Source organism: Tamandua tetradactyla, chromosome 2, assembly GCF_023851605.1.
Source record: "Tamandua tetradactyla isolate mTamTet1 chromosome 2, mTamTet1.pri, whole genome shotgun sequence".
Taxonomy (NCBI): Eukaryota; Metazoa; Chordata; class Mammalia; order Pilosa; family Myrmecophagidae; genus Tamandua; species Tamandua tetradactyla.
Window position 1 is genome coordinate 209,152,238 of NC_135328.1, and position 23,351 is coordinate 209,175,588.

General features: G+C 46.9%; 1 long non-coding RNA gene across 1 annotated transcript; it reads right to left on the minus strand.

The window, feature by feature from the left end:
• Nucleotides 1–13,362: 13,362 nt before the first annotated feature.
• LOC143674842 (uncharacterized) lies at nucleotides 13,363–22,009 on the minus strand. The gene is made up of 4 exons (XR_013171233.1): nucleotides 21,824–22,009; nucleotides 20,582–20,705; nucleotides 15,139–20,342; nucleotides 13,363–13,412 (listed from the first exon to the last, which is right to left on the minus strand). It is a non-coding gene; the product is annotated as an uncharacterized LOC143674842 (long non-coding RNA).
• Between the last annotated feature and the right edge of the window lie 1,342 nt (nucleotides 22,010–23,351).

Sequence of the window (23,351 nt, forward strand, 5' to 3'; positions counted from 1 at the left end):
AGTCTTCTCTACACTGGTTTCAATCATACCTGTTGTCCAGGGTGTATGTGAGGATTTAATCAGCTAATGCGTGGAAAGCACATAGCACAGTGCCTGCCACTTAAGAAACGCTGGCTGTTATTATTGCCACAGCCATTTAACAGCCAAGACAATTGAGGCCCAAGGCCATTAAGTGACTTTCCCAAGGCCACACAGCTACTGGTGCCACACAAATGGCAGAATTGAGTATCCTGATGCTAAATCCTTATACAATGGCTGGTTCAAGGTCACACCTAGACAGAAGTTTCCAGAACTTGCCATTCCTTGCTTTCCAGTCCACCCCAGCCACTATGGTCTCAGATGGAACCACACCAAAAATATTCCAAGGAGGGGAGGGTGGCTCCCCTGGCCCTCCCCACACAGCTCTGAGCGCCTCTCCCTTATCCTCACTGTCAATCCTCCATTCCCTTCTCTGGATTTGTTTCTCAGCTCTAAATACCTCCTCTAGAGGGCCTTCCTTGATTCCCCCATCTTCATTGTCTCAAATAACAGATACTATTTCATTTATTGAGGGCCTGCCAGGTTCCAGACAGAGGACAATGAAGGAGGCACACAAGGCCCTGCCTTCCTAGAGCTGACATTCTAATAGAGGGGAAAGAATGATAAATTTTAAAACAGTAAAAACAGTTACAAATTCTATGGAGGAAACAAAGAAGCAAATCTGAGGCAGCCTCATAGACAAAGTGACATTTAACCTGAAGCCTCAGAGATGAGAAGGTCCAGTCACTGTACAGAATAGAAGTTCCAGGTAGAGGGAAGAGCTGGTGCAAAAGCCCAGGGGTGGAAAGCCTCAAGGATTTACGGAACTACAAGTCTTCTGTGGCCCGGAAGACAGTGGGACAGGACGTCACAGCAACAGGCAAGGACCAGCTCTTGCAGAGCCTTGGTGGCCAGTAGGGCCCTGTGGTTTTGACTCTGAGTGAGTACGGAGTCATTGCAGGTTCCAAGCAGAGGACAACGTGTAGGGAGTAGGTTACAAAGACGCAGGACAGGAAAGAGGGAGGTGCAGTGATCCCAGCAGGACTGAAGGAAGCCTAGACCAGGGCAGACAGGTAGAGAAAAGTGGGAAGGCAAGGCTTCCAACAACCCAGGGCTCATTGCTCTCTAATTGTCTGCTGACCACTGGCCTGGATTATTTTCCAGCTCCAAACACCTCTTCTGGGAAGCCCCCACTAACTCCCCTGCCCCATCAGCTAGCATCGCTGGCTCCCTCTTCCTCCACTCATATCTCTGGCTGTTGAGGAGACTCTCCTGGAGCTGCACACGCCCTCCTCGCCCAGGTGTCTATGGTAGCAACACATCAATCGTCTCAGCAGTGAAACCGCCTCTTACTAACCCACTTTGGCTCTTCTTCCTTACTGGGCTTGCAGAAGTTTCCATTTCCTTTTTTGAGCTCCCACTGCCTCATGTTTATTCATAAGAAGCTTGCTTCACCTCAAAGTCATTTCCTGGTTTTCTCTCCTCTGCAGCACCTGCCAAAGCCGGTTCTGATGGGTTCTAGTCACGAGGGCATAGGCAGTCAGGAGAAGCCCTGACCTAGAGTCACCTTTGCTTAATTATAATAGCAAAAATCACACCCACCAATCATGCTAAGGTGCCATTGTGAACACACGAGGCAGGAAGCAGCATGATTTAGAACAGTGAATACTCCACAAAGGCCTGCCCCTTCACCCACCTCACTGCACCCTGTCCTAAACCTCTTCCTTGGACTCACCCACCCCAAAATGCATAAACGTCTCAAACCCTTTCAGCTCAGGGGGACAGAGCTGAGGCTTGACTCCTGTCTCCTTGCTGGTCTGCCTTGCAATAAACTTTCTTCTCTCAAAATCCTGGTGTCACAGCCTTGACTTCTGTGTGCATCGGGCAACAAGTGCACTTGGGCAGTGACAGCAGCTGTAGCTAAGGGTGAAGTTCGAAGTTGGTAACAGTTCCTGAGACCACAGGCTTAGGGCAAGCTGACTTCAAAGGGGACCTGCTTTCCCCCAAATCCCCCTTAATGCCTTTCTGCTCCAACAGAGACTGCAGCTCTGATTCAAAGGGTTTTGGAGTCACTTTGCAGAGAATGGAACCTCCAGTCAGGGCTGCTCCCAGGTTAAGCCAAACCTGGTGCTTTCCCCTTACCTGCTCCCCAGCCACTGACACCCTAGTCCTGACAAGTCTCATCACAAAATAGAACTCACATCTTTCTCCTCCTTGTCACCACCCGGGCCAGGGTCCTACTTCCTCATTCTCCCAAGCAACACTGAGTACCTACTGTGTACCTGGTTCTGAGTTGTCTGCTGGGATCAAAAATGGCCAAGGCATAGCCGAGCCTCAGAGGTTCACAGTCTAGGAGGCAGCAGGTGGGCAAACTGATGATGATGGTGACATTGATAGTAGTGATGATGGTGGTGACGATGAAGATGGTGAGATGATGGTGGAGATGATGGTGGTGATGATGGCGGTGATGGTAGTGATGGGAAGATGATGGTTGGTCATGATAAGGATGACAGAGATGATGGTGGTGATGATGGTAATGGTGATGGCAGTGATGCTGATAGTGGTAATGATGGTGGCTGGTGATGCTGAGGAGGGTGAGATGATGGTGGTGATGGTGGTGATGGGATGACAGTGGTGATGGGATGATGGTAGTGAAGGTGGTGATGGGATGATGGTGGTGATGGTGGTGATGGTGGTGATGGTGGTGATGGGATGATGGTGGTGATGGTGGTGATGGTGGTGATGGTGGTGATGGGATGATGGTGGTGATGGTGGTGATGGTGGTGATGGTGGTGATGGGATGACAGTGGTGATGGGATGATGGTAGTGAAGGTGGTTATGGTGGTGATGGTGGTGATGGTGGTGATGGTGGTGATGGTGGTGATGGGATGATGGTGGTGATGGGATGATGGTAGTGAAGGTGGTGATGGGATGATGGTGGTGATGGTGGTGATGGTGGTGATGGTGGTGATGGGATGACAGTGGTGATGGAATGATGGTAGTGAAGGTGGTGATGGTGGTGATGGTGGTGATGGTGGTGATGGTGGTGATGGGATGATGGTGGTGATGGGATGACAGTGGTGATGGGATGATGGTAGTGAAGGTGGTTATGGTGGTGATGGTGGTGATGGTGGTGATGGTGGTGATGGGATGATGGTGGTGATGGGATGATGGTAGTGAAGGTGGTGATGGGATGATGGTGGTGATGGTGGTGATGGTGGTGATGGTGGTGATGGTGGTGATGGGATGATGGTGGTGGGTGATGATGAGCATGACAGGGATGATGATGCTGATGGAATGATAGCTCCCATGTCTTGAGGGCTCACTATGTGTCCGGCACTGTGCTAAGCATGTCATGTGCATTAACTCATCTAATCATCATAACAACCCTATGAGGTAATGGTAATTATTTTAATAATGGGTAACATTTACTATTTAATATGTTCCAGGCACTGTTCTAAATGCTTTATAAGTGTTAACCCGTTCATGGTATGTTCTATTATTATTTTATGGGTGAGGAAACTTAGGCCCAGAAAGGTTTAATAATTTGAATAGCTTGCCAAGGTGATAGACAAGCTAGTAGGAGAGCGAAATGCATTTGTTATGACAGATATAAGATGGTGAGTGCTATAGGGCACAGAGGAGAAAAGATTCCATTCCTCCTAGGCAAGTCAGGGAAGATTTCAAAGAGGAGGTGACTTTTAAGCCAAGTCTTCAGGGATTGGTGGGGGCTTGCCAGGCAGGCATGAAGGAAAGAGCATTCCCTGCAGAAGCATCAGGAGAGCAAAAGCCCAGAGGCACAGGTAGCAGGACCTGCCTCAGCAGAGCTGGATCATTGGGATGGGGGTGTTCAGGAAGAGACCAAGTCACCAAAGGCATTGGGGGCCAGGCTGAGGGGCTCAGACATTATCCAGAAGATGAGGGGAGGCTGCAGCCCTTTCACCTCTTCCCTGATCTGCTGGGACCAACTCCCCACCCTGCTGGATGCTGAAGAAATAAACCCTCTTTAAAGAGGGCCCACTCAGCACCACCTCCTGCCACCCAGACCTAATGGTCCTGCCTCCAACCTTGTTCTTTTTACACCCCAAAATTGTCCTTGGCATCCCTCATGCCGCACAATTGCTAACCCCAATACTGAACCCCAGGATTAGGAAAAGAGTTTCATCCCACTGTGATACTCCCCTGCGCCTTGTCCCCCTGCCTGGGGTTCCCTCTACCTTCTTATCCACCTGTCCATGCCCTTGTCCTCCCTTTGGCTCAGCTCAGAGGCCCCCTCCTCCAGAAAGTCCTCCCTGATCACTGTAGCCCAGGTAGATTTCTATCTTCTCCCAAGTGTTCCCAGCTCCACAGCACCCGAGACCCAGACCCATGGCTGGAATTATGGGTTCCCAGTTTTCTTCTTGCAAGTCTCACAAAAGATCCAATAGGGTCAACACCACTTCCTAGAATTATGTGTCAGGGGCAGGTGATATTTTCCTAATGCCTACGCCCAGCCCTACGAAGCTGTGCTCTGCTTCTTAGAATGCGTCACCTCACTAAGTCCTCACAACCATCTGGTGATTTGAGGGTGCAGAGGTTCAAAGAGATGAAGGGATTTCTCCACTATCACCCAGTTAGGGTGTGACCCCAAGCCAGCCTGACTTCAAAGTCTACATAAGCAGCCGCCTCTGATAGCTTGCACTAATTCCACCTCTCCCCAGGGCAGGAAGTGAGGGGGTGGAAGTGGGGTCAGGCAGCAGGTGTTGTGCAGCAGTCAGTGGCTGACCCATCCCAGGAGTCGCCCTCTGTGAAGGGTCCTGTCTTGATTCTGTTCTTTTTTTTTTTTTTTTTTTTTATTAATTAAAAAAAGAATTAACAAAACAATTAGAAATCATTCCAATCTACATGTACAATCAGTAATTCTTAATAACATCACATAGTTGCATGTTCATCATTTCTTAGTACATTTGCATCGATTTAGAAAAAGAAATAAAAAGACAACAGAATAAGAATTAAAACAATAATAGAAAGAAAAAAAAAAAAAAAAAAAAAAAAAAAAAAACCTATACCTCACATGCAGCTTCATTCAGTGTTTTAACATAATTGCATTACAATTGGGTAGTATTGTGCTGTCCATTTCTGAGTTTTTATATCCAGTCCCATTGTACAGTCTGTATCCCTTCAGCTCCAATTATCCCTTCCTTTTTTTTTTTTTTAATTAACGGAAAAAAAGAAATTAACCCAACATTTAGAGATCATACCATTCTACATATGCGATCATTAATTCTTAACATCATCACATAGATGCATGATCATCATTTCTTAGTACATTTGCATTGGTTTAGAAGAACTAGCAACATAACCGAAAAAGATATAGAATGTTAATATAGAGAAAAAAATAAAAGTAATAATAGTAAAATCAAAACAAAACAAAACAAAACAAAACAAAAACCTATAGCTCAGATGCAGCTTCATTCAGTGTTTTAACATGATTACTTTACAATTAGGTATTATTGTGCTGTCCATTTTTGAGTTTTTGTATCTAGTCCTGTTACACCATCTGTATCCCTTCAACTCCAATTGGCCATTATCTTACCCTGTTTCTACCTCCTGCTGGACTCTGTTATCAAGGACATATTCCAAATTTATTCTCGAATGTCTGTTCACATCAGTGGGACCATACAGTATTTGTCCTTTAGTTTTTGGCTAGACTCACTCAGCGTAATGTTCTCTAGGGCCATCCATGTTATTGCATGCTTCATAAGTTTATCCTGTCTTAAAGCTGCATAGTATTCCATCGTATGTATATACCACAGTTTGTTTAGCCACTCTTCTGTTGATGGAGATTTCGGCTGTTTCCATCTCTTTGCAATTGTAAATAACGCTGCTATAAACATTGGTGTGCAAATGTCCGTTTGTGTCTTTGCCCTTAAGTCCTTTGAGTATATTCCCAGCAATGGTATTGCTGGGTCGTATGGCAATTCTATATTCAGCTTTTTGAGGAACCGCCAAACTGCCTTCCACAGTGGTTGCACCATTTGACATTCCCACCAACAGTGGATAAGTGTGCCTCTTTCTCCGCATCCTCTCCAGCACTTGTCATTTTCTGTTTTGTTGATAATGGCCATTCTGGTGGGTGTGAGATGATATCTCATTGTGGTTTTGATTTGCATTTCTCTAATGGCCAGGGACATTGAGCATCTCTTCATGTGCCTTTTGGCCATTTGTATTTCCTCTTCTGATAGGTGTCTATTCAAGTCTTTTTCCCATTTTGCAATTGGGTTGGCTGTCTTTTTGTTGTTGAGATGAACAATCTCTTTATAAATTCTGGATACTAGACCTTTATCTGATATATCATTTCCAAATATTGTCTCCCATTGTGTAGGCTGTCTTTCTACTTTCTTGATGAAGTTCTTTGATGCACAAAAGTGTTTAATTTTGAGGAGTTCCCATTTATTTATTTCCTTCTTCAGTGCTCTTGCTTTAGGTTTAAGGTCCATAAAACCGCCTCCAGTTGTAAGATCCATAAGATATCTCCCAACATTTTCCTCTAACTGCTTTATGGTCTTAGACCTAATGTTTAGATCTTTGATCCATTTTGAGTTAACTTTTGTATAGGGTGTGAGATATGGGTCTTCTTTCATTCTTTTGCATGATTCTGTTCTTGTAGGCAGGGTCCTCTGGCTGGCCTCTCAATCACTGCTGTGGGCCCTGGTTGACAACAACACTGGGGTCTGGGTGGCCCCACAAGACCTGTAAGCTAGAGACTCTGAGTTCCTCTAACAGACGCTGGCCTAAAATCACTCAGAAAGGCCATTGGCAGGAATCTGCATCGAGAGGCCTGGGAGACCTCAGCAGGGTAACAGGTGCAAACTCACACCACTTTGCCCTGCCAAATTGCAGCTAGATGACAACAATGACAGCCGACACGCATCAGACATGTAGTGTGTGCCGGGCACTGTGCTGAGCCCCTCACAGGCATTTCTCCTCCGACAAACCCTAAGAAGTCAAGACTGCCACTGTCCCCATTCTACAGATGAGGACACTTTCACACTTTTATTCAAACATCCAGCCACCCACTGAATCTACAAATATTTATTGAGCACCTACTACATCCCAGAACTGGAGCCCAGAACTGGGGTACAAAAATGTGTAAGATTTACGCAACCCTAGTTCTTTCGAGAATATGGTCTGAGAGGTGCTTGGCTTTAGGTCCTGGCCACAAATTCCTCTGGGAGGGTAATGCAACTGGTTTTGCTAATTACTAAGTGTGGGGAAGGGGAAAGCTGCTCAGCATGGCCAGACAGAGCCCGGGAAGTGCAGCGAGCACCTGGGACTTTGTCCTGCTGGGTGCACTGAGGCCACCTAGGTGGAAGAGCCCCGTGAGCGGCTGGACATGACCTCGGGGGTTGCTCTTACCCAGGGAGAGCTGAATCTTGTGAGTGCCCCACACTCCCTGCACCCCAGCAAGGGGTGGCAGAGCAGCAGGACAGGAACCAGGCACCTGCCATGTCACCCCAGGACTGCCTCTGGCAAGTGCTTCCTCAGGAGGGACACTTTTTTTGGGGGGGAGGGGGGAAACTGGGGCGGGGGAACTGAGACGGCGTGAGGAATGGAACCAGCCAGAACAGGAATCAAAGGTGGAGCGGCCTTCGCAGACCCCATTTCCCAGATCCTGGTGGTCTATGGCCTGAGGCAGCTGAGCCATGGAGGGGCAGAGACTGTCCAGGGCAAGTCCCCCTATTTGCATTTGGGGAAGGAACCTCCCTAGCTCCGGCTCTCTCCTTCCTTCCTCAGACACGTCTCATCGCTGTGTCTTCTCCTGGGGCCTCTGTTGGCATCCAAGTCCCCATTAGTGGGGAGCAGGGGCAGGGGCTGGGTGCCCCTCATTAGACTGGAGGCTCCTCCAGGGCAGGGCCTCAGTCCCCTGTCCCTTTCATCACACTAGAGTCTCCCCCAGGACAAAGGCTAGACCTCCCCCTTCGGCCTGGGGCTTCTACCTGTGCTGAAGATGAGCACCCCCCAGCTCGGACAAACCCGGGGCTTCTCCAGGGTGGATCCCCTGCTCCGGGAGTACGGCCAGCTCAGAGCAGCTTCAGCAGCACAGATGCCAGGAGGACCCGTGTGCAGGGGCAGCTGCTCCAGGGCCTCGTCCCTGCCAAAGGCCTCGAGGGACCCACACCTCCTGGCCGAGGCACCTCAGGCAATTTACTCAACCTCCCCAAGCCCCCATTGCCTCACCTCTAAAGCACCCGACAGGACCGGCCTCGTGGGGCCTGGGAGGATTAAATGACATAATGCTTGTCAAGTGTTTAACGCAGGACGCAGCGCACGGTGAATGCAGCCCAAATGGGCGCTATTATGGTCGTCGTGAAAAGAATCCGGGGCGACGAGGCCCCCACCTCCGGGGCACTGCCTTGCGCGGTCCCGCGGGGGCCCTTCCCCGGCCGCGGCGCCACAGCCTGGCCCGCCCGTTGCCTGGGACCTGGGCCGCTTCTGAGCGTTCACCGGCCGGGGCCGCAGGAGCCTCAGCTGCCCCCTCTGGGCACCGGGGAGGAGCAGCGCCTCCAGGCTCCCAGGGAGCAGCCAGGGACACCCCGCCCATAAAGCCTTCGAGCGGCGTCCGGCAGGGTCAGAGCTCGCTCTGGGAGGGTTGGCTGGTGTCCTTATGATTTCCCGAGCACCTACTACGTGCCCAGTGTTTCACTTAAAGTATCACGTTCAATCCTCGTCTCACGATGTTGTTTCAACTTTCCAGACTGGGGAACCGATGGAGAGCACGTTTTAGTTGAGTTTCCTGGGAGGCAGACACTGAGATGGAGATTGGCCGGCAGGGGGTCATGGGAGGAGCTCTGGGGGGGCAACAGCATTGCGGGGGGGGGGGGGGGGGTGAGGGGAGCTGAATTGGAAAGCCGGAGAAGCTGAGCTGTGGCCAAGCCCACAAGAGGCTCCAGGGCGGGACAGCCCTACACTGATGTCCTGCACTGAGGCAAGGAGGAGCTCTGTACCCCCACATCCCCTAGTCATCAGATGCAGACTGTCCCCACAAAGGGACAAGCCAGTTCTGTTTGCCTAAGGGCAGGGTCCAGAAAGGGACTCAGCCAATAGCTGTCAGCCACCAACACTCCCTGCAGCTCAGGGACGTGTGCTTTGGGATTTTTTTTTTTTTTTTAAATGGGAAGGGGCAACCAGCAGCACAAAGCAGCATCCATTAGAGAAAGGGTAAAGACCTTGCCCTAAGTTTCCCAGTCAGAAAGTGGCAAATCCAGAATCTGAATCCAGGTCTCAGCCTCGTTCTTCCTTTTACATCACGCTGCCTTCCACCAGACAGGAAAGGAAGAAACACCTAGAAATGGAATCCGCCATTCAGAGTAGAATGATGTAAACCGCCATGAAAGTAGACAAAAGAATCCTGAAAACCACCAAAGGCTGACCGTCAGATGCCCCTCCAGCAGCCCAGCCCCTTCTTCGGTAGCAGATGCCTCAGCTAGACACCTTGTGGCAACCAGCTGGCATGGGCATGTGACCAGGATGTGCCCGAGGGATGTGAGAGGAAGTGATGCACACAGCTTTGGATTCGTGCTCTAAAAAAAGGAACCCACCCTCCCTTTCTCCTCTCTTCCTTCCTACTGGCTGGAATGCAGATGTGATGAAGGGGCCTGAAGCAGCCAGATTAGTACATGAGGTAGAAGGCAAGGAAAAGGTAACAAGACAGAAGGAGCCTGGGTCTCCAATGTTTCAATTAACTCCCGCATCAGTCCCAGACGTCATACATTCTGCCTATTCCTCTTCTCTCTTGTTTAAACCACCGCTCTTAGTAAAATCCTTATCCTCCCCTCTATGTGGGACATGATATCCAAGGGTGAAAGTCTCCCTGGCAACAGGGAACATGCCTCCCAGGGATGAGCTTGGCCCTGGCACTGTGGGATTGACAACACTTTCCTGAATAAAAGGGGGAAAAGAAATGTAACAATAAGGTATCAGTGACTAAGAGAGTTCCTTAAGAGTAGAGAAGCTATTCTGGAGGCTATTCTTATGCAAGCTTCAGCTCCATATTGCTAATTGCCATGGTTTGCTAAACCCTAACCACATCATTCCTTTTAACACTCAAGAACACTCAGGGCTCTATCTGAGATCCTAAAAAGGTTGCATACATTGTTTAGTTTTCAGAAACCTAAAACCTTCAGATGGTTCCTAGGCCAGATAAATCCTGAAACCCATATAGGTACCAGTCTCTCCAAGAATATCAACCAATCCCATCCCCCATCCAATATTGCTGATACCCCTTTTCAATATGAAAAAAGTTAGAATGGGCATAACCCAAATATCCCGAAAGACTGGGAGAAGAATCAAAGGAGAAGGAAGAGTTATAACAGAGAAGATAGGATTTGACAAACGCATATGATTGCTAATCATATTTCTTTTTAGACTCCAGTGTCTTGGAGAAGCTAGAAGGAAAAACCTGAAATTGAGGAACTGTAACCCATAGCAAACTTTGAAATCTGTTCTATAACTACTTGTTAAAATGTACTTTGAGGACTACAAAGCAGCCATTAAATAGAATGAAACTTGTCTAGTTGAACTGAAATGGAACCATAAGATATATTGTTAAGTAGGAAAAAAGTAAGGTGCAGTGGAATAAGTACAGTATGCTGTTTGTTTGTTTTTTAATGTATACAAAGATTTCATTGTGAACACAGAATAGTGCTGAAGAGAAACCCAGTATTTGTTTCTTGGGAAGAAAACAAGTACTAGCTTTTTTTTCACTGTTACATCTTTCGGCACTATTTTTTTTAACTTTTGACCATGTGTGCAAATGTATTTTTAAAATAAATATCAAATTTTAAACAAAAAAATGTACTTTGAATTTATTGCTTTCTTGTATATATGGTATATTTCACCACAAAAAAAAATGTTGAAAGAAAAAAAAATTACTGCTCTTTTAGCGTTTGTTATGCAGCCAAACCTGAGCGCCATCTAACACAAACTATAGTAGCTCCAACAAGTGGGAACCTCTGTTAGTACTTGACGCCTCTCCATCCGCTCTCTTTCCTTTGCATATTAATATACGCATTAAAACGCATCTATTAATGTGTGCACATGTATTTGAAGATGTGGTGGATGTGCATTTCACAGAACACAAACTCACACGAAAACGACTTTATTTTTATGCAAGCAAGCAGAGTTTATGTTTCAAACTTTTCATTCCCTGTTGGTGGAAACCTAAACCATGCCAAAGGGTAACCTCAGTCATTTCAAATGAATTTCAGTCAAGTCCCTATTCATTGGCCTTGAACAAATCAAAGTGTGTGTCATCAATTTAGGGCTTCTCCTCCCCGCCTCTGCCCACTCCTCCTTTCCCAGTGGCATTTAAGACTGAAATAGAACATTGCAACATCGATCCCTGGAGCTGGGGCCTTCTGGTACTCTGGCAGAATCGGAGATGTGGGGATGGGTCATGCCATGTGGTTCACAATCCAACCTCTGCAGAGACTGCACCCCACCTGGGGTTCAGCTGAGGGATGGGTCCCAGCTGCCTCTGCTCCAGGGTCACCTTGCCATGATCCCACAGTGCCAAGGCTTCCTCTCTCTCAGTTGACTGTGCCCCTTCCTTGGAAGTTTTGGCTGCTCTGCACCCCATCTAAGGTCAGAGAATTTAGGGTGCTACCAGGAAGCCCTCCCATCATCACTGCTGCTTCAGGGCTCCAGAGGGGATGGACTCATGTCCTCTTTGCTGTTGGAACCCCAAACTTCCATGGCCTCACCCTCTGCTGATGGGCTCCCCATCTTAGGGGATCCTTCCTCCATCAGGCTTTTACTCCCCACTCTCTCCACAGCCCCCAGGGGGGCCTAGTCTCCTCTCAGAGTTACAGGATGATGCCAACTATAAGCTTTCTTCTAAATCTCTCTGCCTTATACACGACTCAGTTTTGCTGTCTTTGCTTCTGGATCTCCAAGGCCAGCTCTTACTTAGGCCTAAATGAAAGGGGGTCATGGGTTTGAAAGGCAATGCAAGTAAGAATGAAGTCAATCAGGTCAGGATTAAGGTAGTTCAGAATACAGGGGTAAAGAAGACAGTGCCTATATTTTAGAACTTCACCTACTCTTTGAGACCAAACGAAGAAAGGTTTATTATGACCAGAACCTAAATTTTCTGTAGCACATAATCTAACTCAACCTGTCTGGATAGAGCATGTAATTCAAACACAGGGAGCCCAGAATAAGAATGAGAGGCTTTAATTCTGAATAGCTTAGCGTAATACCTGGATACATCCCAGATTATATTAAACAGATAATCAAAAAGTATTGGCAAAGTCCCTTGAGGGATGGGAGAAAAATTATGGGACTATTAAACTTTACCACCAGGGAAACCCCAGACACTGTGCCAAACATTAGCAACACCCAAATCAACAAGGCAAGCCCTTGATCTTCAGGCTTGCTCTTGTGAAGCTTATGTATATAGCTGAGAAGCTTGGCCGACCTATAGGTATGCCTAAGAGTTATTTCCAGGGGACTCTTTTGTTGCTCAGATGTGGCCTTTCTCTGTCTAAGCCCAACTCTGCAAGTGAAACCATCGCCCTTCCCCCCTACATAGGACATGACATCCAGGGATGACAGCATGGGAGATGACCCCCAAGGATGAGCCTGCCCTGGCACCGTGGGATCAACAATGCCATCTTGACCAAAAGGGGGAAAAGAAGTGGAGCAAATAAAGTATCAGTGGCTGAGAGAGTTCAAATAGAGTCGAGAGGCTACACTGGAGGTCACTCTGACACATGCTTCAGTTAGACCTTGCTACCTATCATAACTTGCCAAACCCCAATCGAAGTCATTCCTGCCAATCTTAAAGAACACATAAGGGGGTTATATAAGATTCTACAAAGGTTCCATGCACTAGAATAACTTTCTAAAACCTACAACTTCCAGATGGGTCCCTGGACGAGATAAGTCTTTGAAATGCAGAGGGGCCAGCCCTTCCAGAACATCAACTAGTGCCATCCCCCTATCCCATATTATTGACAGCCCCTTCCAACGTGAAAAAGTTAGAATGGGCATAGTCCAAATACCCCTAAAGAGTAGGAGAAAGATCAAAGGTGATTGTGGAGTTATACAGAGGTCGGTTTTAACAAATGACTGTGAGTGCTGAATCATTATACTGATATTTTTTTTAGTCTCCAGTATCTTAGAGCAGCTAGAAGTAAAAACCTAAAATTGTGGAATTGTAACCCATACCAAACTCTGAAATCTGTTCTACAACTAATTGTTGCAATGTACTTTGAAATTTGTTGCTTTTATGTATATATGTTATTTAAAGAGAAGGAGGAGTATAACAGAGAAGAAAGGATTTAACAAATGAGTATGACTGCTGAATCATTTTATTGATATTTCTTTTGGTCTCCAGTGTCTTGGAGCAGCTAGAAGAAGAAATGAAAAATCATGGAACTGTAACCCATATCAAACTTTAAAATCTGTTCTGTAACTACTTGTTAAAATGTACTTGGGAATTTACTGCTTTTTTGTATATATGCTATATATCACAATTAAAAAAAACATTAAAAAAAAAAAAGGCAGTACAGTGTAAGACGAGCTCTCTTTTAATAAATGCTGCTACCACCCACCTCACCCCCCCTCGCCATAGTCCAGCTGTACCAAGGACAAAACTGTGGGACTCTGAGTCTAAAAGTGATTAAGGAAAGTCAGACCTTGAAAGTGAAGACATTTGGGGAATATCTTAATCATTTCATTTCACTCATATTCCTTTTAATATATGCATAAGACTGACGTGATAAGGCATGTGGTCTAAAAGAGCTCTTTCAAAAGAGATGAGACTAGAGAATGGGAAGCAGTTGCTTGAGATGTGCAGAAATTTTAAGTAGGTTGAATTTAAATGTATGGAAATGGATAGAAGTGACGGTAGCACATTTTTGTGAGTAGAATTAAAACGCTACATGGTGTGTGAATGTGGTGGGAAAAGGAAGTTTAGAGTCACGTATGTCACCAGAAGGAAGGCCAGAGGTTAAAACATGGGACAAGACTGTGATTCACAGTACAAATATAAAAAATGTCTTTCATGAACAAATGTGCAAAACTACTACAAGGAGTTCATAATAGAAGGATATATGGGAAAAACTCACCTATTGCAAACTATAGACTATAGTTAACAGTAATATTTTACTATTCTGTCATCAACAGTGACAAATGTACCACACCAATGCTTGGGGTCATTGACAAGAGAGTAAGGAGTTTGGGACTTTTTTTTTTTTTGAGTATCAAAAATGTTCTAAAAATGATTGTGGTGATGAATGCACAGTTATGTGATGATGCTGTGTGCCACTGATTGTATACTTTGGATGGATTGTAAAGTGTGTGAATATATCTCAATAAAACTGTATTTAGGGTGGTATGACAGTGGCTCCATGGCAGAGTTCTCACCTGCCAGGCTGGCGAGATTCCCGGTGCCTGCCCATTCAAAAAAACAAAACAAAACTGTATTTAAAAGAAAAGAGCTTATTGGATAAGGATAAAATTAAAACCCCAAGTGACAGGGAGAACCATGTCCTAGATTAATTGGTGGAGTTTTTCTTTATGTATGGCACAATGCACCAATGTTGGACAACTGATGGCATCTTAGAGTTGATGAACTTTGGCAGCATCTAATAATTCTCCCATTTTGCAGATGAGGAAACTGAGGCCCAGGGAGATGGAATAATTCATCAAGCTCACATGCTTGTAAACAGGAGAGCTGGGACTTGAACAGAGACTTTTACAGCCTACGAGGTCGCCCTGCCTGTGCGGGAATGCCTTGCCATTTTCCTGTTCCAGTTTTGTCCTCATGTCTTATTCGATGTTCACTAACATCTCCTGAGGCAGATGAGGACCAGAGCAAGGAAAACCCCCATTTTACAGTGAAGAAGACTGAGCCCAACAGGGAAAGGGGACTTGGCCCCGGTGAGCCACCTGAGAAACATGGATAAATGACCAACCCCAGGTCTCCACCTTGTCCAGTAATACTCCCAGAACTTAGCACCCAGGCCCTCCACACACACACACACACACACACACACACACACACCCCACATGCATGCCCAGATGTGCACACGCACACAGACACATGGACACACAGAGCAAGGCTGGCCCAACCTCCTCCCGTGGCTTCATTCCAGAACACACAAGTCCTGTAAGGGAGCTGGCGCTCTGCTGCTTCTCTGGAGCCAAGAAGCAGGGATTAATTCTGGACCTCAATTCCCAGCGGCCACTTGGGAAGGGCCTGACAGCTCCTGCATCCAGGGAGGATAACATCGAATACGGCTCTAAGTGTGCCAGAGGATGTCTGTCCATTTCCCAGGAGTTAGCTACCCCGTCGAGGGGAGAGGCTGCGGGGTGCAGCAGAGGGAGCTGAGAGATCTCGGGCCCAAGTCCAGCTCCGCCACGGTGCAACCGTGAGGACACAGTAACTGCAGAGGAGGCCCTTCTGGCACTGGCACCTTCTAATAATAATAACTTCCTATACTTGCAAAGCTCCAGGCCCTTTGTGTCTGGGCCCTGTCTGTTTTGCCCCCCATTAGATCCTCAGCACAGGGTCGGGCACATAGTAGGTGCTTAATAAATGATGGCTGGATAATTGGGTGGACACCCCCTTTCTAGTTACACAAAGTTTTACAAATGTCCTCTTATTTAATCTCATGCTGCTGTGATTAGTATCCCTGTTTTTTTGTTTGTTTGTTTGTTTTTAAAGCTCAGTGATTCACTTTGGTTATCAACATTAGATAGAGTCACCATTGATATTTTAAATATTGTGTAGAAATTAAAGGGATATCAAAATTACTTAGCCAAAAGCTTTTACACTGTTCATTACATATAAATGCCCTTAAGTAAACTATCTCTGCTTTTCTCTAAGTTCTCATTTCTCCTGCTTCTGTACCTGTGCTCATTCATTTCCATTTGAAATGCTTTGTCCTGCATCACCTTACATTCATTCAACAACATCAACAAATACTTAGGAGCATCTAGCACATGTCAAAATCCTACACATGTTTTAATGAGAAGCATATGCCATTTTAATAATGCACAGTGAAATGAGGCTATTTTAACAAAATATTCTACTAGACTTGAAGTGAAACGAGCAGAAGCCGACTAATAAAATAATTGCTTTAAAAATGACTTGGACAATGAGGTTTGATAAGAGCATTCTGAATAAATCCAGCAGCTAATCTTTTTCTTCTGCAGCTAACGTTTCTTTTCACCTGATACCACAAACACTAAACTAATCCTCCTAAAACTCATGCTCCACATTTGAGTTCAAAACATTTTAGAATTTTCCCCAAAACACAGTGAGGATAACAGTCTTGTAGGATTTTAAGTTCTTCAGCGCCTCAAAGTGCAATTAATTTGGGATAACTCTAGCTGCTAAATCTTGACAATAACATGCTGAATTTTTTGAATAACTAAGTCAAGTAGTTTTGAATGATAAGTTACTTAAACTTCCACTCACATCCAATTGACATCCCCCAAAATGGGTAGTCATGCCCAGTCTTGTTCAACCACAGCATTACATCACAGGAGCAAGAACAAATGATTTACAGATCAGCAGCTTGAGTATCCCTGTTTTACGGAAGAGGAAACTGAGGTTCAGAGAGGTTGGAGCAAAGTACAAGTTTGTGACATTAGTGTCTACGCACTAATTCTCTCTGGCTTTATTTCTACTATTTGACCTTTATTTTCTCTTCCCCTTAATTTATTTATCATTTTAAAATTATTATTATTATGTTGAATTGTTTCTATAAGCATCCTCAAATCCTTCTGAGCACAAAATATAATAGGGACTTTTCTCTTTTTCTTTTTTTCCCTAATTTCTTTTTCTTTATTTCTTTCTCCATTCTCTATTTTTTCCTTCCTTCCATCCTTCCTTCCTTCTTTCCTTATTCCTGAGCCCACAGACTTTGGCTTAGAGCTGTTGTTGACTCATCATGTAATCTTGAGCAAATCACTTCTCCTTGAACCTCAGTAGTCTCACTATTGATATAAAGATAGTAATACTTTCCCCCACTGATTTGTGGGAAACAAACCAGGCATTGCATGTGAATTCCAAGTTCACTGCCAAGGACAAAACAACTATTAAATCTAGGCAAGTGAATGGTATAAGAATAAGAAATATGAAGACATAATTGAAGTGTACACATGTAACGGAGAAATTAGGATTTAAGGGGTGATTTTGATTACTGAACCATTATACAGATACTTCTTTTTGCTTCCTGGTATATTAGGGTAGACATAGGGAAATACCTGGAGTCTCTAAATTGTAATCCAGCTGCCTTGATCTTTGATTACGATTGTATAGCCTTTATCTTTCGGCCCCAGTGATTGTGAAAACCTTGTGACTAACTTTCACTTGTACCCACTTATCCAGTTGCTCAACTTCAGAGCCTGGTAATCACTGAAAACAGCTCCCAATGTTTATTGATGAAGGGTCTTGAGTCAGCCCACAACTAACCCACCCCAAGTCCATGGTTATCTTGATGACCAAAGCTGGATCTAACCAAAATGGGCCAGCCTGACACGTGCAGTAGCCTAGACTTTAACCTAAAAATCATCTATACTTCATTATAATACTAAAAATTATGCCCATTGTCATATTAAGGCTGCCATTTTCTTACGCACATTCTGTGACTAAGTATGAAATTCATCAACACATGCTCAATAATTAGATCACCTCTAATGACATCAGCTGGGCCACTGTGCTCATTATTCTAAACCCTGCCCATCTTTTTCTCTAACAAAACTATCAGAATTATTACAGTTCAGGGAGACAGATTTGAGGCAATAGGCCATCTGCTCTCCTACTACGCGCCTGATAATAGACCCTTTCACTCTTTGAAATCTTGGTGTTCAGGAATCGGTCATTAGGGTGCATTGGGCAAAAGAATCCTCAGTCTTCGTCTGGTAACATGTAGACTACAGACTCTATTTGGCCCTGAGCTTCCAGCACCCACAGCAAAAGGAAAGTGGTATATACTTTCCTATTTTACAGGTAAGGAAACTGAGGCTCAGAGAAGAAATGTCATCAGGCTGGGAAATGGACTAGACCCAGGTCTCCTTTATGGGAGTAGAGCCCCTCGCCCCCTCAAGCAATGCTCCAACCGCCAGCACGCAGACATTCCCAAGCACAGCTACCCCATGTGAGACTCGGTATCCACAGGAACAGACAAGCCCAGTGCCTAGAGAGCGCGGAGCTGTGTGTCCCCACAAATGGAGACACAATGATGGCTAGAGGGGTGATGCCACAGACTCCCCAGCATCTACACCCCTTTCCTAGCAGGACCTCAAATTTGCTAACCTGGTGTTTGGGAGGAATTGATTCCACCTCTAGTTTCAGAGGAAGCTTAAGCCAATCAGCATGTCCTAACCTCCTGGCCATAATTAGTGATTGCGAGTTGGACAAATGACCAAAGGCGGGCCAATTGGGACAAGCCACTATTCCAGATCCTTTTGAGCCATGAGGGAAGTGAACTTTCTCTTTGTTACTACATTTGAACCTAGAAGCACAGAGTCTCAGAAGTTTCTTGCAGGCATCATAGGGGCACAAGGAGAGTGGTGAGAAAGGAGCTAATGTTTAGGTTGCAGAGCTGAGAAGGTGTGAAATGCTGGATCACACTATGCCTGAAGGTTAACCTACTTCCAGCTTTTCAGTCCCATGTGCCAATAAATTAGTTGAGTTGAGTTTTCTACAACTTACAGCTGCTGAGAAGTATCCTTACAAACATAAATGGTTTCAACAATGTCTCCACAATAGACACATGGTTGTTTTCATAGGGCTGCCTTGATGCCACATGTTATTAGAGTAGATTTCAGGGGAGCAGGGGAGCAGGAATCCTGGGTGGGGTGAGAGGCTGCACATCCTCCAGCTCCCACAGTTTTATTCTTCTCTCATTTTTTGCTGAATAATGAAGTTAAGGTGAGACCTCCAGTTGCAAATCAGCAGCAAAGCCCCCCAGGCTGTGGGTAAGTGTGGAGGCGGAGCTAAAGCACCCACAGTGGAAGATGCTGGTGAGGGCCAGGTCAGTCCCCGCCATGGCCACCTGAGCCACAACTCTTTCCTGTCTCTGGCCAATCCTGGCAGAAAGACTGATTTTCCTTAGACACTTGGGTAGTCTGGCTCCCCTATCCTGTCTCTTTGGCATTTCTCATCTCCAACTACTCCAACTGACTGAGCATCTATGGAGCCACCTTAGTTTATAAAATGATTGATTAATACTTGGTCCAAAATTCTGAACCTTCAAACAAACCCTGAGCAGGTCAGCAGAGGTTAGAAGCAAAGTGGCCAAAGAATGTGGTGGGAGAGTCCCGGGGTTTGGAGTTTGGGTTCAAGTACTGGCTTTGCAGCTGCTGGGGTGTGTGACTTTAGGCAAACTGCTTAATCCCTCGGGGACAGAAAGAATTGTGGCCCCCCCAAAAAAATATCCACGTCCTAATCTCTGAACCTGTGATGGCAAAGGGGACTTTGCTGATATAATTAAGTGAAGGATCCTAAAATGGGAGATGACTGTGCATTACCCATCAGAACGGTGGTTCCATCCTAACCTCACGACTCTTTAAAAGCAGAGACCCTTTCCTGGCCATGGTCAGAGGTCGATGCAACTATGGAATAACAATGAGAGAGAGGCAACACTGCTGGCTTTGAAGTCAGAGGAAGGAGACCCTGAGCCAAAGAATGTGGGCAGCCTCTAGAAGCCAGAAACAGCAGGAAAATGGACCATCCCCTAGAGCGCCTGGCAGGAACGCAGCCCTGCAGACACTATGATTTTAGCCCAGTGGGACCCAGGTCAGAATTCTAACCTCCAGAACTGCACCATTACATCTGCATTGTTGAAGCCACCAAATCTGTGGCAATCTGTCACAGCCATGACAGGGAACTAATACAGACACTGAGCCTTGGTTTCCTCATTTGGGAAGCAGGTAAAAATCACAGTAACATCTGTGAACTGCTGTGAGAACTGGCAGGTGACAGCTCTGAGCCTGGAATCACATAGTGCAGGATTCAAATCCAGGGTCTCATTCTCCACTAGCCAGATGGGACAAGGGGGTCAGCCCTGTGTCTGCCCACCCTCCCAACCCTCCTGCAATGGGACAGCCGTCCTAGCCTAGCACCTCCCCAATCCTTCTTTTGTTCTTGAGCCACCTCACCTAGCCAGGCCAAAACAGAAAGGATTAAGGTAGAACCCTGGGAGGGACCGGAAGAAACAGGGGCAGGTCCTAGGCCCTGGCCCGGTTGCCAGGTACAGCCCAAATGTTGGGTGAAGGAAATAAGTGCTTGGCGATGCAGTTCAATGGACACCACTGGCTTTGGGCTGCAGGACACGAAGAAGACAGTTAATCTCTCTGAGCCTTAGAGACCGTACCCGGAAAATTGGAAAGAAGAGTTCTAGAAATTGCTAGTTGTTAGCCAGCTCCCATGCATACATGGCCTCTCTCTCTCTCTCTCTCTCTCCCTCCCTCCCTCCCTCCCTCCCTCCTCTCTCTCTCTCTCTCTCTCTCTCTCTCTCTCTCTCTCCCCCTCCCTCCCTCCCTCCCTTCCTCCCCTACCCACCTTTCGTGGTTAATCCTTTCCTCCAGACAACAAGCAAAGGAGAACCTCTGACCTCCATCTCAATCCAGGGGCAGGTTGGCCCACCTTCTCCCTAATTCTTTCACTGTGCTTCGTCCCCACAGACCTAATAATGAGGGGAGAATGGGACAAAAAAGATAAAGCCAAATCCCAGATCTGCCACCTACCAGCTGCGGGAACTTGGATCAATGACTTCATCTCTCTGAGCCACCATTTCCTCATCTGAAAAATGGGGATAGAGTGCCTACCTCACTCACAGAGCTGGTTATCCAGCACTAAATGAATAATTGTGTATTTAATAAGTGTTAGGAACCTAGTAAGTCCTTAATAAAGGTCATCATTAAATTCCCTTTACACCCCACCCCCATGCACATAACGCAGAAGGCAACAACGGCAGGGGTCAGCCCAATTGGGCAATTGGGCAAATGCTTAGTAATGACCTACTATGTCACAGTGGAGCAAACCATGGTGGAAACAGGAGGACACATGCCCTTTCCCACCGGGAGACTTAGGAAGAGAGGGAGGGTAGGATCTCTGGAAGGCAGGTTGGAATTCGCACCTCTGAGGGGCAGAGGCGAGGGTGGGGAGCTGCTTTCTGGGCAGGGGGAGCCGGCAGCAGCTCGGAGGTGGGAAGGCAGCAGAGGCTGAATGTGGGAGCTGGGTATGCTCGGCCATCCTTCTGTACCGGGCACTGTTTTAACTGTTATCCATGTTGTGGTTGTTGTTTATTTTTTATTTTTTTATGTTGTTTAATCCTCACAACAGCTCTCTAAAGTCTCTATTATTAGTCGACTTTTTATAGAGGAGGAAACTGCAGCCCAGAGTCACCTGCCCAAAGGTAGCAGCTGCTATAGGGCAGACAGGATCTGAAGCCAGGTCCTTGGATTCCAGAGCTTCTGCTCTTGACCATGCCTCATCAACAGCCATCCTCAGGCTTTACGCCTCCCCAATCTCCTGCGGATCCTGTAGAAAACTAGAGTCTGGCCGGGAGCTCCAGGCGCTGCATTTCTAAGAGGTTCCCTGGAAATGCCACTGGTCCACGGATCACAATTTAAGTTTCCAAACTCTATACCGCCTTTCCTGTTCACTATTTTAATTATTAATTATTACCATGCTCGTGTAAGGAAATGGGAGGGGGGGGGGGCTTGTAGAGATTAACTTGTCAAGGTCAAGGCGCAGGCTAATGGCAGAGGTGGGATTTGAAGCCAGGGTCCCCGATCTCACCTCTACCCCAAGCTGCCCTTGGAACCGAAGGATGCCTGGGATCCATCACCAAGAGGGACTTTTTTTAGGGCCACATGACCTCACTTTGGGGAGCGCAGAGTTCCGCGAGGTGTAGACGAGGTGCGGAGGGGCCGCCGCCCGCGCCCCGCTCCCTCCCGCAGCGCTTGTTGGGGGCGGGAGGCTCGGGCCGGGGAAGAGCATCCCCTCGCTCGTCGCACGTAACAATGACAATCCGGCAGCCCAGCCCAAAGTGTCGCCAGCCAATGGGCTCCGGCGTTTCTTCATCTCCCAGGCGGCGGGTTGAGACCTGGGCTGTGATTGGAGGAGGCGTTCGTGCGCCCGGGGCGGCGGCCTTGGCGGCGAGATGCGAACCCGCGGCTTAGTCAGTAACGCGCGCGCCGCCCGCCCTAATCCCGGGCTAATGCTTCGTTAAGCCCTAGCTGCGGGCTCACTCCCGGGCTGGGCAGGGCCGGGCAGGGCAGGGCCGGCCGGTTACAGGTCAGGGCCAGGCCAAGGCGCGCTACTGTCTTCCCTCACGCCATGCTGTTCACTCCTCCCACCCCCAAACCCCCAGTAGTGGCACCCAACACCCCCACCCACGCCAAGGCCAGGGAAGGAAGGGCGCGTGGGTCTTGTGTTCCAGGCCAACACACAGGCCCCTATCATATGGGAGAACTGAGGCCCCGGCACGAAGAAACTTGCCCGGGGAGCATCCCCTGTCCAAGCCCTGAACGCCGGACTACAATTCCCTGCCCCTGTCCATTCTGAGGGAGGACAGCACTCAGTGGTCACCTCCAATCCCGGCATCTAGACCAGAGCCTGGGACATAGTAGGTGCTCAAAATAGGTAGGAAGGAAGGTAGATCGCTGAGTGATGAGTGGATGAACCAAGGCCTTTGGGGTCATCCCTGAACTCTGCACTGAACTGGTGAAATACACCAGACTTTAATGGAGAGAAGTGAGGGGATGGAACCTTCTGGAAGGTGCAGAATAGACCAGTAAAAATGTGCCTGTTGGACACAAATATTTGGTAGACATGGCTACTCATGTCTTTGGAATTAGAATTTGCCTGTTTTTCTGTTTCTTTTCTTCACACAGTTTGAAATGTAGAAACTCCTCATTTCCAGGTCAATCACAGGGCTGACAATTTGCTTACATATTGTAGTTAATCCTTTGAGCTGGAGATTACTATATCCTTGTTTTATAGAAAACTAAATGGAATCAGAGGGGTTAGTTCACTTGCCCAAGGCCCAGAACTGGAAAGGGGAAAGTTGAGCTTAGAACTCAGTCAGGTCTGTGCTTTTTTTCCCAGCCATATTTAACTGTCTCTCCAGGGCATTCAGACTTGAGAGTCCATGGTTCTGCTATTACCTATAGTATTTTTGATTGATCTTTTTGAAGAGGGCGAAGTCAGCTGTCTCACAGTCTAGAACCTCAGTCTGTTCCCAGCCCCAGGGCAGCCAGAAGCTGCCAAGGGAGTCACCACTGTGATTCCCCAGCCTCCTCTGGGGACAGTCCTTTGCAGAAAA